Source organism: Penaeus japonicus, unplaced genomic scaffold (genome assembly GCF_977035675.1).
Source record: "Penaeus japonicus unplaced genomic scaffold, GWHDUDI00000001_assembly GWHDUDI00000034, whole genome shotgun sequence".
Classification (NCBI taxonomy): domain Eukaryota; kingdom Metazoa; phylum Arthropoda; class Malacostraca; order Decapoda; family Penaeidae; genus Penaeus; species Penaeus japonicus.
In genome coordinates, this window is record NW_028234436.1 from 10,669,951 (window position 1) to 10,679,411 (window position 9,461).

At 35.9% G+C, this 9,461-nt stretch overlaps 1 long non-coding RNA gene across 2 annotated transcripts; it reads left to right on the forward strand.

Annotated features, from left to right (window-relative positions):
- The first annotated feature begins 3,400 nt into the window (after nt 1-3,400).
- Nucleotides 3,401-8,220, forward strand: LOC147467687 (uncharacterized). Of its 2 annotated transcripts, none has more exons than XR_015190474.1 (2): nt 3,401-3,801; nt 8,027-8,220. It is a non-coding gene; the product is annotated as an uncharacterized LOC147467687 (long non-coding RNA). Both variants share the same exon structure in this region.
- The last annotated feature ends 1,241 nt before the right edge of the window (nt 8,221-9,461 follow it).

Consider the following 9,461-nt stretch of genomic DNA (forward strand, 5'->3'; position numbering starts at 1 on the left):
ATGATGATAACAGTAATAAATATGATAATGTTGAAAATCTGATCAATCCATCCAGTTCGAAGCTTCGCCGACACGATTCGAATTCAAGAAGTTCCACCTGTTTGACTCGTTAGGGATAAAATGCTCAATCGCGTCTTTATATTGTCAAATGTATCCTAATAGCTAGAAATTGAGGAAATGCAAGAGAAAAAAAAAGTTTGAATGAGAACAAATTCCTTCAGAGATTTGACCGGTTTCGATATATCAAAACAAGTCAATTACATTTTGTGCTTTGTGAATACGTTCGTTTTCCCTGGTAGGCTTTTCATCGTGATATTTTTTTTTTCCACTTTCAGGACACCTCTAATACCGGCAGCCATAAGGGGCGATCTGGAAATGGTGAGACTAATGATTCATACTGGATCTATCATTGAGGCAAAAATTGTAGAATCTTGGGAAAAAAAAAAAAAAGTGGTGGTACATCTAAAACATAGAAACCTGCACTCAATATTACCAAAATATTTAATGTCATTAATTCATGCCTTTATTGAATCATGATGATCACCATGATTATTATTCTTAAGTATTTATCACACCTTTATTCCTTCAGGAAATACGGGGCTCATACGGGCCACTGGATTCCGCCATCTTGAGAGCTTGAAGGAGTTTGATGGAGGTTGAGGCGCTGGGGTCATCTTGGCGAAAGAACTTGGTTAGTTGCTCTTTGTCAATCATTTCTGCTTGCTTTCTCTCATTTTCTCTTCTGTCTCTATCTATCTATGTATATTTCATGTATCACATACGCAGGTACGCACAAAGCTCTCGTCACCTATCAGTATGATACCAAACTGAAGAGATGTTCAAGTTCAGTAATTATTTTGCTACTTCGTTTTCAAATTTCATTTACATGTAGATGTATTATTTTACGTTATCATTATCATTGATTTACAGCGACGGTCGTATTCACGTTTGTATTTTTTATATCCCTATCTACACCGGGGAATCTAGGTCGGTTAATAAGACGGTCAGTTGGACCTTGTGAAATACCGCCATGCGTAATGCAGACGACAAAGGGAATCTATATTCTCCACTTTGCTTATCGTATCGTATCGTAGACGACAAAGAAAAATTGTATTATATGTATTAATAAATATATCAACGTTTAGAAAACAGTACAGTGTAAAGGATGTTGAAGTCCAAAGATATTGCCACCCTAACGGCAATATCTACGAAGTGTAATGTAAACAAGTAAACAACCCTCTTCTCTCCACGGACTTCTCCCGGAATACACGCTTATACGCAGTACTGTACTGTCCTATTTTACACATAGATAGTTGCATAAGAACATGTACTAACCACTCTCCTATTTTACACATAGGTGGTTGCATAAGCGCTTAGTCATCAAGGAATCAATTATCATACCTGAACTTACCTGTTTATTGCGAATAAACAGAACAAAGCTGTTGTAAGTAGGAAACTAAAAGATGTTTTTTTCTGAATACTGATATTCAGAGATACTGATGGTAGCAAGTTGTTTATACTGGAAAAAGTACCATTAATATTTTCTGATAGATTACACGATACATATATTGAAGAAAAAAATACATCTTGATCATTATCATAAACAATTGACTCAATTTTGGGTGATTTATTCTTCTGTTGTGTTTGATGTATTAAAATATATTTTTTTTATCAGGCCTTTTGAATATTACGTTTGGTATTAGAAAAATTTAACCTAAGAAAGAAGTTTCCCTGTAATTGTTTTCGTTTTCTTTGAGTGCTATAAAATACGGATAAACTATTTTAATATTTTTTTATATCTGCAGTATGGGTCATTTAGATTAATAACACTAAACATATTACTGAGTGATGAAATGAAAAGAAATGCGGTTTGATTTTGTACGTATTGAAGTAATAACACTAACTATACCTAGCTAAAACGATATCCCGGTTCAATTGTCATAAAAAAAAAAAAAAAATGAAAAAACAGATCCGTGTGTAGTTTGACGTTTCCTGCAATTTAACAAGTAGTAAGATTTTAATAGCAGTCTACAGTAACGACACTAAAATTCACGTAGGTCTGTCTATGATGGGTGTCTTAGTATATTGGAACTAATAACCCACACAAAATAAGTGTGTGATGCCATACAAAGGGTTTATAGAAATCAGGGTTAATTCCAATAACGTAGAGTCCCTGGCGTTATGGTACACGAGATATAATAAACACTACAGCACAATGATCACAGTAATAAACACGATCACTATACTTAAGAACAGGCGGGAAAAAAATCAGGTGTCAGTGGTAGCTCAGTCGAACCTTGTCTGTCTGTCTGTCTGTCTGTCTGTTCCAAAAATCCCAGTTATAGAGAAGAGTTTTCCATCAGCAGTTCCCAGTAGTGGGTACGAGGGAAGGTAATCGGGTAAGGGAGGGCGTGGCAATCATAGTTATTCAGCGCTTTTGAGGGTAGACTTAATTTCGAGGTTAATTACCTAACAAGTTGATCTAAGGTGAACTGGCTTAATGTTTTATCAACCATAGTCTACGACTACCATCTAATACAATATGCTGACGATTCTAAATTTCTCCACCGTGACTCAGTTAACAACTTCGATGCAAAAATAACAAACACTCAAGACCCTCATATTAAAACAAAAAGATATTTCTATATATCGATGATCTTAATTCCATTCTCCGGGTAGTTATGTCGAAAAAAAAAAATCGAATTCACTAAAAAAATCCTGCTAAACTGTACGAAATTCAAGATAGTTGTTTGAATCCCATATTGATAACATACATAGGGAGGTAATGTGAAATATATCTTAAATATTTGGGGCTCTACTAAGAAAACCCTAATGCAATTCATAAATATCGTTTATGTTACTTACAAAATTCTACATCTTTTCTCTCTCTCTCTCTCTTTCTTTGTCTTTCTTTCTTCTTCTTCTTCATTCTCTCTCTCTCTCTCTTTCGCTTTCTTTCTTTCTTTCTCTCTTCTTCGACTTCTTCGACTTCTTCTCCATTCTCTCTCTCTCTCTCTTTGTTTTTCTTTCTTCTTCTTCATTCTCTCTCTCTCTCTTTCGCTTTCTTTCTTTCTTTCTCTCTTTGACTTCTTCATTCTCTCTCTCTCTCTCTCTCTCTCTCCCCCCCCCTCCCTCTCCCTCTCTCCCCAAGAGTGATGATTAACGAAGGGCGTCATCAATTTTCTTACTATTGCTGAATGTGTAGGGTTCCCACGACAACCAGACCGAAGAGTGCTTGTTTGTACAATGGCTTGGTCATAATACTGGACGAAAAAAAAAAAAAAAAATCCACTGGGATGTTACTGCAAGTTGCAATAAAGAACATTGTATTGCACTTGCTTTCTTATACGGAGTGTATAAGAAAAAAATAAAATAAAAGAGAACTATAAGAGTGGAAATTTCCTTTCGGGTGTTAAGTGTAACTTCGCATGTTGATTGCTGTGTGTGCATAGTAACAGGGCTCACGCCACCGCTGTTTCGAATTAACAGATATGCTGAACTGTTGTATTGTGTGATGTCCTATGTTCAGCAATATGTTCGTTTTTGTCTTTGCCACCATGAGATCATTAAGTCACGTGGCAGTACCATATTGGCGTCGCATATTAGGCCCATATCGAGAGATCGAGTGCTCACATTCGCTGCAGAGATCATCAACTGTGAAGACGTGAGTTTAAAGAGGTCTTGGCAATCAAACCAGTTCGCTGTTTCTTCAGTCTTCAACTTCAACATCTAAAAAGCAAGATGTTGCTGCCTGACGAACCTCAGAGTGAGTATTCAGGAGACACTCACTTATATCCAAAGGTTAGAAATAACATATTTTTTTCCCTATATTTGTGAATTTTTACTTAACTTGCGTGTGTATAAGTATAAAAAGTGTGTGTGTGTGCGTGTGCGTGTGCGTGTGCGTGTGACTGAGGGTCATAATGATTAATTTTAAGTCATATATCACTTTGGAAATTTCATCTTTACCTTATGTGACCTTTCCATTTGGTTTCTTCACAAGCATGTATTCCGGAAGAAGTCCATGGAGGGAAGAGGTTGTTCACATTACACTTTGTAGATATTGCCGTATGGTGGCGCATATAAGAGAAAACGTTTATTTGTGGGGTGACTAAGTTAAACATGAGGTATTATTATAAGATATACAAAGTAGATATAAAATTATAAGCATCCTTGTTATATCATAATCTCTAATTATTCCATGGGTTTTCTCATATTGATTTGCTTTATCTTTATATTCATTTGAACTAATACGTGGATGTCATTGATCATTCACTGCCTATTCATTGTCTTGTTTTTAATTCTAACGTATCTATAAAGCGAGCTTTAATATTCGTTTTATGAATATTTTATAGATTACCGAATGGTGATTATAGGTCGGTAATTCTTTTAGCTTTTAGTGTCACTCTTATCGTATATTAAGATTTAATATTGCCGCGTGGCCTAATGTATGGATATAATATGTCATTGAGCATTGTTTATAGGTCGGTAATTCTTTTATTTTTTAGTGTCATACTTATCGTATATTAAGATTTATTATTGCTGTTTACCGACGCTTAGACACGTCTAAACTAATGCCATCGTCTCCAGGTTTTATTCTTCTGTTTATATCTCTTGGTAGCCCTTTTTACTTAATATACCGTTATATCTGGTAAGTCTACGATTGTTGAGTTTTTCTCTATATGTGGCTGTTCACTTGAGTGATATATGTCGAAATGAGAGTCTTTTATCGCTTTGACAATTTAATCTTTACCGTATGTGACATTTCCATTGGATTTCTTCACTTCACTGGCTAGATTTACTGCCGTAATATCTCCGCCATCTTCTCTCCCTAAGTCTTTTAGTGTCCTATTTACTTCATTTACCTTAATGTCTGGAACGGCTACAATTGTTGTGTTTGTCTCTGTATGTGGTTGTTCACTTGAGTAATATATATATCGAAATGAAAGTCTTGTATTACTTTGAAATTTGAATCTTTACTGTATGTGACCTTTTCCATTCACTTCTTCACTTTTGTTACCCTAAGTCTGTTGCTGGGAATAAGAGCTTCATTTGTATTTAGTGATATATATATATGCGCAATTTTTCTTTTGTTTTTGTTTATGGTCTCATTACAACCTCATATTCCAAATGTAACTTCTTTTAATATCTTCTGGCTTCCGCATGATCTTATTTCTTTCATATTGTACATATATTACGGTTACAATAAGATATGTCTTCACATCGTATGGATATGTGTGTGTGTATGTGTGCCTGTGTGTGTGTGTGGGGGGGGGGGGTTGAGTGATATATTCTGATTTGGAAGTTTTAAATCACTTTGATAATTTAATCTAAGCTCTAATATTCTGCTATATATTTCTTTTACTCCTTGTTTAATTCTAGCGTATCTGTGATGCGGGCTTTGAGGATTTTTTTTTTATGGATATTTTATAGATTACTGAATGTGTACTTGTATGTCGGTAATACTTTTATTTTTTTATTGTCATATTTATCGTATATTGAGAATTATTATTTACAGACGCTTAGACATAAAAAAAAAAAAAAACAATCTCCAGATTTACTGCCGCAATCTCTCCTTCATCCAGAATAAGATCTAAACTAATGCCATCTTTTTCAGGTTTTATTAATCTTTTCATATCTTTTGATACCCTATTTATTTAAATCTACTGTAATATCTGGAACGTCTACAATTGTTGTGTTTGTCCCTGTATGTAGTTGTTCGCTTGAGTGAAGTGAAAGTCTTATATCAACTTGATAATTTAATATTTACAGTAGGTGACCTTTCCATTGAATTTCTTCACTTCTTATATATATGTTTATATATTTTTTATTTTTTTATTTAGTTATTTTTTTTTAGCTATTGCGAGCCTCCTCTTTGTTGCAGTAAGTCCGATGTCGGAGATAAGAGGTTCATTTATATTTAATGATACATTTGCGCACATCTTTTTTATTCTCTTTTATCATCTCATTCTAAACTTATAAATGTCTGGAACGACTACAATTGTTGTGCTTGTCTCTGTGTGTGGTTGTTCACCTGAGTGATACACGTCGAAATGAAAGTCTTATTTTGCTTTGATGATTTAATATTTAATGTATGTGACCTTTTTCATTCGATTTCTTCACTTCTTATATATTTTTATCTATCTATTCTGAGCTTTCTCTTTGTTGCCGTAAATCTGTTGCCGGGAATTAGAGCTTCTGCGCATTTTTTTTTTTTTTTCCTTTTTTCTTGTTTATGGTCTTCTTACAACTTTGCTGATGTGCGTCATTTTCATGTCGCTACAGTGTTTCAATAACTTTTTATATATATATATATATACCACAAGAAGAATAAAACTTTTATATTTATATTCTTATTTACATCATATTCCATATGTAGCTTCTCTTAACGTCTTCTGGCTTCTGCATGATCTTATTTCTTTCATATCGTGTGTGTGTGTGTGTGTGCATGTGTGTGTGTGTGTTTGTGTGTGTGTGTGTGTGAGTGTGTGTGTTTTTGTGCAAGTAGTTTTTTTCCATATATTTTAATCCCTTTCTCCTTTTCAAATCTAATTTCTTGAATCATTACTCAAAGCGAGTTATAAATAACTTCGGCGAGATGGTGTGGCCCTGTCCAAAGTTCTTTTTCTTTATTCTTGATATCTTATTGATGTCGCCGTGGATTTCTTGATGGTCGCTGTACCATCTCTACATATACCCTCTAATATTCTGCAATATATTTCATCTACTCGTCTTATGTAGGAATTGAAACTGATAATGGAGCTACCAGTACAGAATCGAATGCATTTTCAAAATCTACGAATGTCTTACACGTGTGGTTTCTCACATTCGTTTTTTTCCGTTTTTATATTTATTTGGCCTAGCGTATGGATATAATATGACGTTAAGCATCCACTGTAGAACCTTGCCTGTTCATTGGGTTGTCTTTAATTATAACGTATCTTTGATGTGGGCTTTGATTTTTTTTTTATGAATATTTTATAGATTACTGAATGGGTGCTTATATGTCGGTATTTTTTTTCAGTTTTTAGTTTCATACTTAGTGTCATACTTTCTTGTTTATCGTATCATTATGATTTCGTATCATATCGTATCGTATCATTATAATTTCGTATCATATAGTATCGTATCATTATAATTTCTTGTCTTCGAATGCTGTCATTATCATGTCATTACAGTGTTTCATAATTTTCTTTTCTATTTACTTAAGGAATAATATTTTTTTTTCTTCTTTACCTCATACTCCAAATGTAACTTCTCTTAACGTCTCACTGAATTGGTAGTTCATTTGCTATATCTCAAGAATTTCTTCGAGAGATGAGTATTATTTTCGAATGTTAACGGGTGCCTTCTGCATCATCTCATTTCTTTCATATCGTACATATATAACGGTTATAATAAGATATATCTTAACAGCGTGTGTGTGCCTGTACGTGTGTATGTGTGTGTGTGTGTGTGTGTGTATGTGTGCTTGTGTGTGTGCGTGTGTGTATTTGTATTTGTGTTTGTACCTGTTTATATTTATGATCTAGTGTTATGAAATAATAATTGCTTATGACTTATATAATATTATTTCTTTCTTTTTATAATTGATAGTATGTATTCATATTTATCCATTATTTGTATGTGTAATTATTTTAGACGTAGTATTTCTTCACATAACCATAATAATATATTAATTCGTGGACCAGGGTCTTGATTCACCTACCCCTATGGTCCCATTTCATAGTAAATATGTAGTCGAAATGTGGGTAGTGACGGAAATGGGGAGGAGGGTGTCTCCCCTCTAGAGGCTGAGGAGAGGCTGAGAGGCTCTGGCTGGCTGGGGGTGTGTTGTTGTTGTTGTTGTTGTGGTTGGTGGTGGTTGGCTGTGTGGGCTGTTGTGACCTACCACCTACCACCTACCACCATCTATATTGTAAATTTCCATATTTCGAGACTATGATTATAACCCCTTAGCCCCCATCATATTTTGAACCCGGTTTCTGATATCCTAATAAAATAAATATTCTTTTATTTTTTACAGTCACATGAGAGTGTCAGCCTGGTGAGAGATCTGATGAATAAAGGCGAAGTGATGTCCCATGATAGACTGTACTGGATATTCGAATTAAAAACTGACTTACTAACAGGTCTATTGGAAGCTATACCGTCCGAGATCAGAAAAAACATATCTTGAGAGAACCGAAATGTTCTACAAACACTTCAAGCACTTATGTGATAATGGTAGGTATACACGTTACAGAAATAACAGAATAAGCATAACAAAATCACTGCAAACGGATGGATTAACTTTGAAGAATCATCAAACACATTTAGATTTTAGATTAATAAATACGTGTATAATATAATTAATAAAAAAATCAGTCCTTAACAGAATAATATTTTTGTAACTCCTATCACTAATCGCGTAACCGTTCTTTAACCCTTTCAGAGACCGAAATCACCGACGCTGGCGAAACTACTCGGCGGTGCATTCGACGTGAAGTATCACACTTGGAAAACCACCCAGGGACCGATCCGCGCCCACTCTCCTACATGGCGCACATTTACGTCGCCGATGAACGGAGGGTGCACATGCATCAAGAATTCATGATTCTCAAAACGCAGGGCAAGGTCCAGGGAATTACGTTGTCAGAGCTGGGTAATGCCGTCAAGTATTACCATAGGGTCGCGCTCAATACTCCAGGTTCTCTTAATCCGGTACAGGCGGCCGCACCTGAGGTCCCAAAGAGCCATTTCGCCCTCCCCCAAGTTCCCGCGATCAAACACCATACAAATAAATTCATGCCGATCAAAAACCTCACTCCATCGACAGGGAAATTTTGTAAGAAGTCTAAATCCACCCCAGGTGATGTGTCATCGTCGGGAGAAATGTCCGAGAGTTTAGAGGACATGGGTAGACTGATGATCGAAAGGTTCTCAACGGAAACGTTTAAGGTATACGGTAAAAAGCTCGATTATCAATTCGATCGCTTCTATAGGCCGGGGAACTTGAAAGCTATTATCCTAGAGGCCAACAGGTATTTCGGTAAAAATTTGGACTCCCTGCACTTCCAGTGGGATGGTTACGTGGCAAGTGTTCCTGATAAATCTAGCTGCCTGCCGAGAGAGGAAAAGGAGATAAATGATTGGAAAAGGTAAGGCTACTTCTACATCTGCAGGAATATGATGAAGAGAGGTAATATCAGCCACAAAGAGTTGCTGCGTTACGACAGGAAATATTCCAAATACCTGGATGAAGACGTCACAGTGCCGCAAGAGAAAGCAACACGACGCTCACGACAGGACGAGGGTGAAGAGGAAAAGGTTATCACCCGTCGTGAACTAAGAAAGTGATTCGTCATCCACGTCGGACAGTGACAGCGAACAAGAAATTAGCGCCCCTTCTCGTGGAAGGAGAGCGCCAGCGCTATCTGAAACGGGAAGGGGCACAGGCCTCCCCAACTACGACGACAGCG